The sequence below is a fragment of the Aegilops tauschii genome, chromosome 5 (assembly GCF_002575655.3).
Source record: "Aegilops tauschii subsp. strangulata cultivar AL8/78 chromosome 5, Aet v6.0, whole genome shotgun sequence".
Lineage (NCBI taxonomy): Eukaryota > Viridiplantae > Streptophyta > Magnoliopsida > Poales > Poaceae > Aegilops > Aegilops tauschii.
In genome coordinates this window covers 392,652,358-392,665,913 of record NC_053039.3, presented here as the reverse complement: position 1 = coordinate 392,665,913, position 13,556 = coordinate 392,652,358, and the positions used below count along the sequence as shown (strand labels likewise).

General features: G+C 44.8%; 1 pseudogene; it reads right to left on the bottom strand.

Moving 5' to 3' along the window:
- Positions 1–4,657: 4,657 nt before the first annotated feature.
- On the bottom strand, positions 4,658–8,855 carry LOC109735559 (protein FAR1-RELATED SEQUENCE 5-like; annotated as a pseudogene).
- Positions 8,856–13,556: the final 4,701 nt, after the last annotated feature.

The following is a 13,556-nucleotide window of genomic DNA, read 5'->3' as shown; positions in this document are numbered from 1 at the left end:
CAACGCCAACTCGTGTTTCTGCTCGATTGAACAAGGGTGCCCCTATTGCTGGTGACATGCATTCCACTAGGTCATCTCCTCGTACGTCGACGTCCAACACCGGTGATCCTGTCGTGTTGCCAGATTTGAGGAAGACAGTCAAGAAGTAGGTTATCCATGTTCTTTCTTCATTGCCATATTGCTATATTTTTGCCTTTCAATGCAGCTGTTCAGCTTGCCACATGGGCTATTGCCATCAGTCCCACATCGCAACTGTTGTTTCTCCCATGCTCTATTTCTTCTTACTACATGGCAACTCCTGCCTGTTTTTGCATGGCAACTGCTAACCAGGCAAAATGGCAACTCTTATTCCACCTACATGGCAACTACCAGCTTTTCCATCTGTTTGTGCACTCATCCACACATAGTTTCGAAATGGCATTCCTGGCACATCACACATTTCTAACATTTTTTAAGATGTCTACCATGGCAACTGCTGCTTGTTACGCATGGCAACTGCTAACTGGTCCACATGGCAACTCTTATTCTACCTACATGGAAACTATCATCTGTTCATCTAACAATGTTCGTGTGTTTTTTCAGGGCGAAAAAGACTACCACACGCGTGACGAAGCAGAACCCCAGAGACCCACTCGAACGCATACACTCAAAGCTGTCGATAGGTGGCAACTCAGACGTTCATGAGGTGCCAGTGCACAAACCTGCTGCTGCACCATCCACTGTTCCCACTAGCTCTGATGCAAGCGGCCGAACATCTCCGCCGGTTGCAGATGTGCAGGCTACGACAGCAGGCATCCGTACATCTGTGAGTGACGAGTCCGTATCTGCCAGGACTGCTGAAATATTGCCCACTGTGCTAGCAATGAAGGATGCTGCTGTGAGCCATGCGACCCGATCAGCAAGTGTTGAAGTGGACGCCCCCGAGATCAACCTAAGCAAGGAAGATTCCCGCTCGTCTGACACGGATTCCAAGCGCGTGGGTGGTGGCACTTCTTCGTCCACGAAAGAAGGGGCTGAGGCGACAGTTCATAATGATATGCCATCCATAGGTGAGACTCTTGGCACAACAGCTCCAGCTTTTGGTGCTCCAGAGGTTGCCAAGGTGACCGTTGCACAAGCTGGTCTTCCACCTAGGCGTCGTAGCCCCCGCAAGCAATCTGCAGACACACCCAACGCGCCTGCTGTAGCTAGGAGCAGCAGAGATGACTCTGGTTACGTGCCTGTGTCCACACTATTCCCACCACCTGCCAGAAGCAATGTTATGGAGAGAACGGAAGACCGGAGTACAACCGACCCAGATGGCAAGCCGGGCACGACTGACGGAGGTGAACGTGCGGAGCAGACTGCGTCTTTACCCACAGCGGATAACCCCAGCTTAAATCTGCGCACTTCTAAGCTCCCAGTCAACACCGATGTCCCCTATAGCCCAAACAAGAAGATTGTCAAGAAAGCTGCGACTGATACCGCTGACAGCACGCCCCGTCCTACGAATAAGCCTGATGACTCTGCAGCAGCCGATGCAGAAATGTTTGTTGATCTTTTACCCTTGGATTCTGCCCAGCAAGCTGTTCACGGTCCGGCCAGTAGGCAGGAGAGGCACCCAATGGCCTTCACCCCATCGAGCTGTAGCCTTGGCATTGATCGCAGTCAAGATGAACCAGTGGTGCAAGATCCTTCACCAGTTGCCTTTGCTTTCCCGGCAGGCATGGCCCCAATAATGGCGCAGCCAATGGTCGAGGGTAAGAAGGCTGTGAAGTTCGCAGAGCCGGTTGTGCAAGGTACATTTCTTTATGTGTTTATCATATTCGTGTATACATCTTTTTAGTCTGACTTTTGTTCGAAGCATTTTTTGGGGTTCTCACTTGTGATGGCAAATGTTATCTGATGGACATGGCAACTGGATTTGCTTGCACGCTGTCACCTACATTTTTCTGTTGCCATACTCCATTTTTCCATTCTGCAAGCACATGGCAACTGCAGTTGATACATCATGGCAACTGTAGTTGTCGTCACATGGCAACTACAATGCATTGCACATGGCAACTGGAGTTGCCTGCACATGGCAACTCCCTACTTTCTGTGCCTACATCTCATATTTCTGCAACCTTTATTTTCAAACTAGATTTGTTTTGTTTTCCAAGGATTCCTAACCCACTTTTTTGACCCTTGCAGCCACCCCTGAGGAGATTACGCCGTCACTTGATGAAGCTTACCGCAGGATTGAGGAGGCAGCATTGCAGAGGAGGTCCTCACGAGGTCAGGGCCAATCAAGTTCCAACGTGCCTGCTGAGTCCGTATCTGAGGATACCATTAGAAGTGCCACCCCTAGTTCTGTGAGGCAGCGTAGGGTAGTTCACGCGCCACCCGCGGATGATTATGAGCCAGAAGTCAAGGCCATAAAGGATCACAACCAGCTGTACGATATTGTCAAGCGCTTTGGAAATGCGAGGTCCAATAGCAATCACATGAAGGAGCTGAAAGCGTAATGACCACACCCACATAAACCTCTCATTTGCTTTGCTCTTTTTACTATTCATCCTTTTGATATTTCTAGATATGCTCCGTTTACGTTTTATTTCTTTTTTTCACTTAGTGGACATGATTCTTTCATGTTATATCATTTTCATACAGCTCATGTTTGGACAGAACCAAGATCATACAATGTGATGCGACGTACATCGACCTGGGTGATCTTGTCGAGTCTGTGAGGCCACTCGGTAAAATGTCGAAGAATGTAGTTGCATGTGGGATTCACTTCATCAACAGGCATATGGATATGTCTCCCGACAAAACAATCATGCAGTACATTGTGACGTGCAAAATATGGGATGGTGACTTCCACCACAAAATCCTGAGGAAGCATTTTGCTGCGCATGGTGATTTCAAGCTCACAATGAAGAAATGTGTGAGTACTCCTTCCTTTTTTGCACATTTTTTCCTCCCATGTTATTTTTTTGCCAGTAGCTATGCTTCAGATGTGGGCTACACCCTGTTTTGTGACAGCTGTTTCATGTGGCAACAGCTGCCATGTAAAATGACTTCTGGTTTGCTTTCCTAATACAACCTATGTGGCAACTTCAAACTAAAATACATGGCAACTTTGTTCATACATGGATGGCAACTTCTTTTAATTACCCACTACAACTAAACATTATACGTTGGTCCACTTTTCTTGGACCCTTGATGCTTTCGTAGTCACTCATGTGCCTTGTTAGTGCAACACGGTGATATCTTTACATGTCATTTTCCCAACTACATCATTTCTGTTCTTAATGTGAGCTCTGCTTCTTTTCTTTCCTTCATTTTTGTTTGCAGGTCTTGTTCCCCATGTTCCAGGAGCTTGCACCACACGACCCACACGACAAGTGTGGTCACCACTACGCGATCTGCCTTGACCTGAAAAACCAACGTTTTGAGGTGCTTGATTCAATGCGTTCAGAAGCTGATGCAGACCTTACTACGCATGCTGAATACTTCATCAACAACCTCAAAGAGACATGGAACCGTCACTATGAAAACTCAAAGGTCTAGATCAGACATTTTCCAATTGAGTACGTGGCGACTACGAAGCAAGGAAACCGGTATTTTCCCATCTTTTCTTCATGTGTCCTCCAAACCAATGCTCACCCTCTCTTTTTGTCACATCTGAATTGAAGTTTATGATTTTTTCTATATGTTCTTGTGAGTTAACCTGACTCTTTTCTTGTTTAGGCACGACTACGGCTTCCACACGTTGGAATACCTTGCAAAGTGGGAAGGTCGACGGGTTCCTGTCGTCACAACTGCAATGGTCGTCGAGCTCCGCAAAATTTACACATGGAACTGGTTGATGAATGAAGATTTCAACACGCGATCCAACGCACGTGAGTTCATAGAGGAAGCTGTGTAGAAAGCCGCCAAGAAGTACAAGTGATCACGTGGTGCTCCTGACCGAACGCCTACCTTACATTCTGTTGCCGAGGAATGTAAGGTATTACCTTGTTTTTTCAAAATTATGTCCTTGTAATATGCTATGACTGCATCTCCCCGTAGCCTAGTATACAGTGGTGGCGTGTGAGTGACATCTGAATAGTTTTTAATATATGTGTGGATGTGAACCTACTTAGGTTTGATAGCAGATACGTTTATGTGTTTTCAGTATTATTATGTGCTTGTGTGTTGGTCGTACCAGCATGGTGTTTTGAATGCATCCTTGATGTCTGAAAACATGGCAAATGTAGTTGATCAGTCATGGTTAGTGAAAGTTATCATTCTTTCTTGTTTGGCTTTTTGGGTTTTTTTGCACTGCTAACTGTACCGGCTAGCATGGTAGTTTGATCACGGAGCAGTAACCTGTGCGGTTGCTGCACGAGATCGTTTCAGCTTGTTTCCCATAGTTTGCACCAGAATACAATATGTGTGACTAAAATGCGCTGACTGAACATGGAAATCTACGCGGTGAAGATTCAGTACAACTAAGATGGCATGTTCAGTACAACTAACATGGCAGATTCAGTAAAAAATAAGATGGCAAATTCAGTAAAAATAACATGGCAAATTCAGTAGAAATGGCATGGCAGATTCAGTAGAAATGGTATGGCAGATTCAGTAGAAATTGCATGGCAGATTCAGTTCAAGCAACATGGCAAATTCAGTGCCATACACGTGGCAACTGCAGCTATTCCTTCATGGCATTTTTACTTCTGATTCTGATGCACCTGAAGAGTCATTCTCCAGTTTTTACAAAATTTAGAACATCTGGATTACAAAAAAAATGTCACCATGGACCAAGTCAAAGTGCTCCAATGTTGTTTACGGATTGCCCATCCCTTTCTTTGGTTTCTTATGTTTTGCTTGAATCTCCAATCCCGATTTGTATCTTATCTCTTTTGGACGCCCTTTTGTGATGGAACGGGGCGGGTTCCTAACCTGTGTTTGTGTGCTTTCTATTTCAGATCCTACCTCCGAGTTTTCAGATGATGGCCCTGTGGACGAAGGCACACTTGATGTGCGGGGGAACCTGTGTAAGGCTTCCTCAGCTTTCCTCTTCTTGATCTCATCAAGCTCTCTTTTGAGGATCTTCATGTGTTTTTCTGCGACCCTTGCTGTCTCATCACTCTTGCACGCTTCATCAATTAGTTCAGCATAGTTCTTTGTCAACACAACGTGCCTCACGGCTTCCATGGTTGACTCTGGTCTCTCGTCATGCACGGCCAAAACTGCGTTTGATGTTTGCGGCGCCAATGCGTCGTCAGCGTCCCAAGTCCATCGCTGCCTTATGAAATGGCGGGGCATTCGTGTCACCGCGTTCAAGTCCATTACTTTTAGAATGTGACAGCACACAATCCCGTCCCGTTCGAATTTGCAGCATTGGCAGTAGTATTCGCCTTCGCTTATTGATGCCTTCACAAAGTAGTTCCTTCCCTTGTCTGGGTCTTCAGGTTCTGAATCCGACATGCCCATGATAGAACACACCTTGAACGTATGTTCGTCCACCTGGAAAGCCGTGTACATGCTGGCACGCTTTCTTTCTTCCTGGAATCTGCAAGTTTTGTGTGGTTTTTGTTAAACTCTTGTGTGAAGTTTTTTGTAGCACCTTTTGTTTGTTGTGGCCAATGGAATTACAATTCGTTCAAACATGGCAACTACAGTTCATTAAACATGGCAACTGCAGTTCATTAAACATGGCAATTGCATTTCATTTAAACATGGCAACTACATAAAAACTTCAATTTGGCATTTGCATTCCATACCATCATGGCCATTGGAATTTACATTTCATTAAATATGGCAACTGCAGTTCATTAAACATGGCAACTGTAGTTCATCAAACATGGCAACTGCAGTTACGCAAACATGGTAACTGCAGTTGAGTGAACGTGGCAAACTGCAGTTCATTAAGCATGGCAAACTGTAGTTCATTAAGCACGACAACTACATATCATGTTTACTCTGTACCTAATGGCTACTTTTCAACACAATCATCATTTTCAAATAAGCATTTCAACTGCATTGCATTCTACATGGCACCTGGTACCTTCATGATTTGTGCAAATAAGATTGTAACACAACTGACTTACTTGTTAAAAATCGTGTTGGTGTATATCTTGCTCATCTGCCTCTCCATTGGTAAATACGTTAGCAATTTTGGCTGCTTGAGCGCGGTGTTTGCTTCTTGTTGTAGCTCGGATGCCAGTATTTTTGTTGCAAAGAGGTGTACTGCTTGGCAAACTATAGTAATGAGTTGCCAGGGCTCACGTACCGCTTCAAAACAGCATTGAACCCCTCACTGCGCTGTGTAGTCTGCAGAAACGGGAAGAAGCACTGCATGAAGTAGGCCGGCACCCAGTACATTCGCTTCTCCCACAAGCTAGCAAGCGTCTCGTGGTCTTGGACTTGATATGTTTCAATCATAGCCATCCAGCTCCTTTCAAACTCCTCCACCGTCAAGCTGTGGTCCACGCACAGCTCGAATGCCTTGTGCAGGTCTGGACGGTCAGCAAAGAACGGTCCTAGTGTCTCCTCAGCCTTCTTTATAATGTGCCACCTGCAGTGCCTGTGCACTGCCAACGGAAAGACCTCCTCTATGCCTGCACGCATGCTAAAATCCTGGTCTGTTATTATGTTCATCGGAGCAAGTCCACCCATGCACTCCAAGAAGTCTTGAACAGCCAAACGTACCCATCCGTGTCTTCGTTCCGAACGAGCCCGCATCCGAACTGCAATGACCGATTGTGGTTATTTATTCCTATGAATGGAGCGCATGGCATCTTGTACATATTAGTGAGATATGTCGCATCGAAAGAAATGCAGTCTCGGAAATGTTTGTAGGCTCTTCCTGCAGCACCATCCACCCAATACATGTTCCTGACACGGACCTCATCGTCCAATCTTATCCTGTAGAAGAAATCTTGATCTTCTTTCGCTTTCTCATTGAAGTAGGCTATCGTGGCTTCTATGTCAACAACTTGCTTTCTCTACGGTACTTTGCCTTTAGGTTTGTGACGTTTGCTGCTAGGTAGGGCATGCTACTCAGAGACCCGTTTTTGCTGTGGATGAGGGAGAGTATCTGCACCATTCTTGATGGACTGACGTTACAATCATGTAGCAGCTTTATGAATTTCTTCTCGAGGGGGGTGAATCCTCTGTGGGCGGTCAGAAATTTTACCAGGTCAAACTTCTTTATTAGCTCGTGGTTGTGCTCATCAAAATATTCAGTGACCACCCACTGTGCTCCATCTACGTTCAGCTTACACCGGACAGGGCATTCCGTCTTGACAATGATACCTCTCTTTTGTTCCGGAATGACAGGCGCATCACCTTTGCCCTTCTTGTTTCTTCGTGCCTTGTAGCACCTCATCTCACCTCTGTTGTACTCGTTAGTTTTTAATTTTCCTATGGTATTCGGTGTTGACCGCAAACCCATGGAACTTTGCATATGTCTGGTAGAATTCCTTTGCATCTGCAAACGAATCAAAACTCTGCCCAAGATACGGTGGCTGGGGTACCATGATTTCTGATTGCCCACCATCTTCATCCCCTTGTGCTTCGTCATCGGTTTCATCATTCACTTCAGTATCGGCGGCTGTTTTACCTGCTTGAGTGTTGCTTGTGCTGGTGTGCACATGTGTGCTTGTCGGTATTGCTGGCACGATTGCCATTTCCGACACTGACTTGGCATTGTTTGTGGCATGAGTGTTGGCTGGCTGGTGGAACGCGTCTTCCATGCGCTCAGAGCTCCCCGCAGTAGATGTCCCCGCGCCGCTGTTAATTGTAGTTGAAGGTCCTGCATTAAAAAATCATGTACGAGCGTAAGATTTTGCTTGAATGTCATGTGTATCGTAACGGAGTACAGCAACTGAATGTGATTTTGCATGACATCATTTCACACAGCAAGCCGTGAATCTGCATATGGCCATGCATGGCAACCGTAATTCTCCAGTAATGGCAGCTACAGTCCAACCACATGGCAACTACCGTTGCCAACACATGGCAACCAGCGTCTTTTAGCTTGAGAACTTGTAGCATATAGCAATGGCAGAAATAGTCCAACACACATGGCAACTACTGTTGCCCACACATGGCAACCAGCTTCTTTCAGCATCAGAACTTGCAGCACATAGCAATGGCAGATACAATCCAGCATACATGGCAACTACTGTTGCCAACACATGGCAACCAGTATACTCTAGCATCAAAACTTTGTATTCTAGGCTTGAGCTCAATACGCAAATGTGAACAATCATGAATGTTGCACACTCTTATAGCAATTGGCAAATCCCGAAGACAATATACGTCTCTTTTGCACATGACCACTTGGTAGCATTTTTTTTGTTTTCCCACCACCACCGTTACAAATCTACTTTTCTTCACATGCTATTCCCCACAAAAGCAAATGCAGTACTGTTTTCTGTTTTCATTTTTTTTACCTTGTTGTGCCGCATGTGCCGATCTTGTGTGGTCTGTCATTCCAATTTGATGTGCTCTATCTGCAATAGCGCTTTCCTGCAACTGTGAAGCTTGCCATGAGATGTTTGCCGATGTGGTTCCACCGTAACAACCTGAGATCATGGTAGCAGTTGGTCATTGCATGGCAACTGTAGTTTGTTCAACATGGCACATGTAGTGGTCCAACCATGCCACACAGATTTGTTCACACTTGTCATCCACGGTTATTTAGACATTGCAGTCACATTTGATTATACATGGCAACTGCAGTTGTCCAGGCATGGCAACTGCAGTTTGTCCAGCCATGGCAACCGAAGTTGTCCAGGCATGGCAACTGCAGCTGTCATATATGTTCCTTTCTCCTAACTCACTTTCCACAACTTCACTTTCATGCGCTCACCTGTGTACGACGTTGATGGCAGGTACATGGTTGCTGCCTGATGCCACGTGCTGCATGAAGGTCCTACATTTTTTCCGATATAACTCGTGAGTCTTTTGCCATCCTTGCAAGTTTAATTTCATGTCCACAACAATAAGTTCCTTTTTCGTATGCGTTACCTTGATTTGCCACATTAGCTAGCTGAAGTTGGTTGCCCGTACATTTGTCAGCGTTAGCGCCCTGTGATGAAACTTGCCATGCTGCCCCCGTGATTGTGGTTTGGTCATAAGAACCTGCTAAAAAATAGATTGTAGGACATAAGTAGAATGACATATTCATCGTCATGAACATGGCAACTATTTCTTCTTTGTTTATCATGCGTCGTACCGATGCCCGCGTAGTGCTCTAGTAGTGGTAGCAATGGCCCTGAAGAAATGAGTTGTTTGTACTCTGCTGCATCCCAAGGTGGCGTTTCCGGCCTTTGAGAAAGCCAAGGATCAGTGCCATCTTCGTGATTCATTCTTCTGCTTTTTCTTTTCTGCCACTGTGCTTTTAGTCACTGCATGAACAAGAACGCATCAACAATCCGCAAAAAGCATTCTTGTTGTTTGCACGTAGAAGATAACACGGCAATCTCATAACATTTCTTGCGTCGGCAACCAACACCTCATGGCAAGTAGGACATGCACATCCATTTTTCTTTTCTGAATTCTGGATGCCATCTATCATTTTGAAGCGATGGCAACAGAAAATAAAATAGGATGGCAAGCAATAATATAGCATGGTGGCAACTACGGACAACGATAGATGGCAACTGACGTTAGATACAAGTGGCAATTATTTTTCCTCCCTCCCCATGCCAAATTCCTCCTTTCTCTCCCTATTTTATAGTGATTGCTACGCTACCAACTACTCGCATCAAGCCAACCCAGAAGCTTGGCACAACTCTAGCATAGTATATGGCAGATCTGGCGTATGTTGGTGGGCAAATGCAAAGACACACAAATTCGTGGGGTGTTTGCCCTGATAGCGTGGATCTAGTCGCCATCTTCGTGGGCAAATTTTGTAAATTCAGATTTCTGAACAAAAGAAGGTCGAGAAACAGAAGGAAATCGGGGATCCACCTGTTTTAGCTCGTCGTCTTGGGAGGGCAGGGAAGGGGTGGGAGGGGGTAGGGGGGTGGGTGGTTAGCTATGGGAAAGGCGCTAGGGATCTGCTCTGGTTGCCATGGCAACCAGAGAAGGAAGGCGACGGAGGTAGGGGATCACGAGGTGCGAGACAATGGCGGCAGGGCGGACTGGGGATCGGAAGGAGCCCGGGACGGCTGGCGTGCTGGGTCGTGCGGGCAGCGCGATCGTTTGGCCCGGACGTGTGGGAGGTTTTGCCACACACCGGACATGCGGGCTGTGGCTGCGCGCGTCCGGACGCGGTCGTGCGGGTGGGTTCTTCTCCATGCCACACGAGGCGTGCGGCACAACCACCCGATACACCACACGTGTGGCAGTTATCAGTGTCCAATTTATAATGTAAGCCTTGTAAAATTTGTATTTTTTTATGGTTGTTGCAAGTACAGTCTCAACATTCACTTGATCTTTGCAAGGGAATATTAAGTCATTTGTGAAGACTTAATGTTCATACTTACTTTACACACAATATTATGAGAAAGTCTTACTGGAAACTTATTATAATTCATGGAAAAAAATCCTACTCCCTCCGTCCGGAAATACTTGTCATTGAAATGGATGTATCTAAATGTATTTTAGTTCTAGATACATCAATTTTCATCCATTTTGATGACAAGTAATTCCGGACGGAGGGAGTATTTATAAGGTCAACATAAAGTAAATGAGGTTCCATGACATGCACTAGCTGTTCTCGCTAAAAAAAATTACAAAACTAAAAGAGGTTCCAACTATTTAGGGGACGTAGTACAAAATTAAAAAATACTGCACTAACATACACGCCTAGGATCACTATGAAGATGCATAGAGATAGATCAATCTTTAGTACACAGAAACACAACGTAGAAGTAGATGTTGGTGACGGTGTGTAGATTCCCGCAGCTAAGTGAAACCTCCCAGTCGCAACAATTTGTCCCAATCTGCGATTGAACTTACGATGATGGATACACATAAAGATATTTATCGAGCGAACATTTTGTTTGCACACACAATTCTCTTTGCTTCGCGATACTTAATAAAATCCGAGGCGGGACTTTTGTCAGTATCCTTGTGAAGCAACTACTTGACCACAATATCAAGTTATCCTCGTAACCGGTTTTGTTCTCTTCTTTCGTTTCTGTATTCCTATATCCACGTGATCATATCACAGTGTATATGGCCATACGATGATGGATACCGCAATACCGAGTGGACTTGGAGAATATATCTCCATCATTGAAGGAGCAAATCCCAATCTTGAACTATCGAGTCTTTTGACATACTTTTCTAATGTACCCAAAATTTACCGTTATGATCACCCATTTACTGGAAATGTTTGACAACCTCAAAGCAACCATACAGTATGAAGGTACACGACATTCTCATGATGGATGTGAGTATACACTAACACATGAGATGCTAATACGGATATCAAAGTTACGACTGGATCTCGTAGTATATCATTAGTTGGGTCTGTCCAACACCATTGTGCTATTAACAATATGTTGTCATTGTTGTCAGCATCCTTGTTACTTTAACAATGCCCTATGAGAAGGAGAAGGAAGAATATGAGGAAAATGAGAAGGAGAAGGAGGAATATGAGGAAGAATGAGGCAGAGATAAATTCTATTACTCGGCTTGTGCGGATGACCAATGTCCAAAAGATATTGCCGCAACTGTTCATTCTCTCCCTAAAAGGAAAACTAGTTACTAAACCGGATCTAATGACAATGTGTGGATTTCACAAACCAACACTCACACAACATTTCTTGTTGTGCACATCCAGGAATTCTTGCAGCCTTGGACTTACACTTCTCATGTGCACCTAGACCTCGGGACTTGAAAAACAGTTAGTGGAAGTTCTCGTTGATTGGCCAATGCCTGACGGCGCCAGCTTTTTAGACGTTCTTCTAAGGGGTGGGGAGGAGCCGAAACAACCATAGTTACGATTATCATCATTTGGAGCAGTGCCAAAGTCTGTCCGAAATACGGGGTTTGCTTATTAGGTATTAATGTGCCTGAGTCAACGACACATGCTCTTTCAGTGTAGTTAGGCCACTTGAACCTAGTACGTGTTGAGGGAACGACTCAGGATACAATATGTTTATCCTATTGCATGGAAAGGGGTCGTATGTGTGAAAGATTGTTGTTTGCTAGTGGCCCATGATCGACCAAGCTGGAAAATAGCCACAACATCATTGTTCATGCTAGTCTCAGGGGAAATACAGTACAGAACGAGCGTAGGGTATTTCCAAACATCCATAATCTTCGTGTGCATTAATGTTTAGGCACCTAATTGGGTGATTGCGGGACTAAACAATAAAGTCTTTCGTTAACTCGAGAGTATATTTTGTTTCTATTGATCGTTGGACCAATAGTTCTGTAAGTTAAACTCTACCTTATGTGTCAAAATGAGGCAAAGATTTGTATATATTAAATTTCCCCATAACTAGGATTGAAGGGGGGTGAGGGAAATAAAAATACACAACGAGAAAGAACAAAGTGAGTGGGGGAGAAAGGGGTAGGGGTGGCATTGCTAGACTTAGCACGACGATGTGAATTTGAACTTTGAAATTTATTGAAGGAGATTAGAGAGACATTAGGAAGAGGGGTTTGGGCAGTGAAGTGACAAAAGGAAGGTGATTGGGGATTTGAAGTTGCAGGGGAAGGTGAGTGGGAGAGGTGACAAGAGTCTAAGGATCTAGATTGCTTCTCGTCTTCCTTGGTTGCTATCTTTTCTTTTTTTGAAAATGAGGCAAAAACTTTGCCTCATCGTATTAATTAAGAAGGGTTTTACAACTATTTACACATAGGTCTACTCTCGTGGCATGATCAAACTCAATTGCCTCACTCCCGCCAGTCTCCACATATTGGCTTCCTTTTATTGCCTCACTCCCGCCAGTCTCCACATATTGGCTTCCTTTTTTATCTTCCGAGTGATGATACTCGACAACGTAGAAGTGCTTTTAAAGACTCTCGCATTCCGCTCATACTAAATTTCTCAATATACAAGCATCACAAAGGATGCAATCCCTTTCCTAATGGAACTGATGACTTTGATCACAAAACTCCGCCACTCCATGATCAAATTGAAATGCCACCAAGCTTCGGTGTGAACATTGACGAGGACAAACCAAGCTTTAGTCTCATGCCAGATGCGTCAAGAAAATCCACCGTTGAAAAGAAGATGTGCAGCGGACTCTTGCTCCCTTTTGCATTGCTGGCACAAGCGCCACCCATGTCTCTCGAGCCAGCCAGCTGATCGTCCATACACAGTCCTAGTGAATATGCTAGGCAAAGAATCTATGCTTCGACGGCATTCAAAAGTTCCAAACAATCGGATTTAAAATTGAAATAGTCATGGTGTCCAGCTATGCCAAGTAAGCTGACTTCGTCGAGTAGTCACCAGAGTCAGTCTTGTTCCACAGGATGGCATCCAAAGTGTCGTCATTAACATTAACATCTTGTAGACTCAACCAAAGATTGTATAAATCAGCAGTGTGGTGGACCAAGAGCCCGAACTTAAATTGATGTTCCTAGTCCATTTTCCAGTAGAAAGAGCACTAGGTTCTTCTTGCACTTGGAGATGG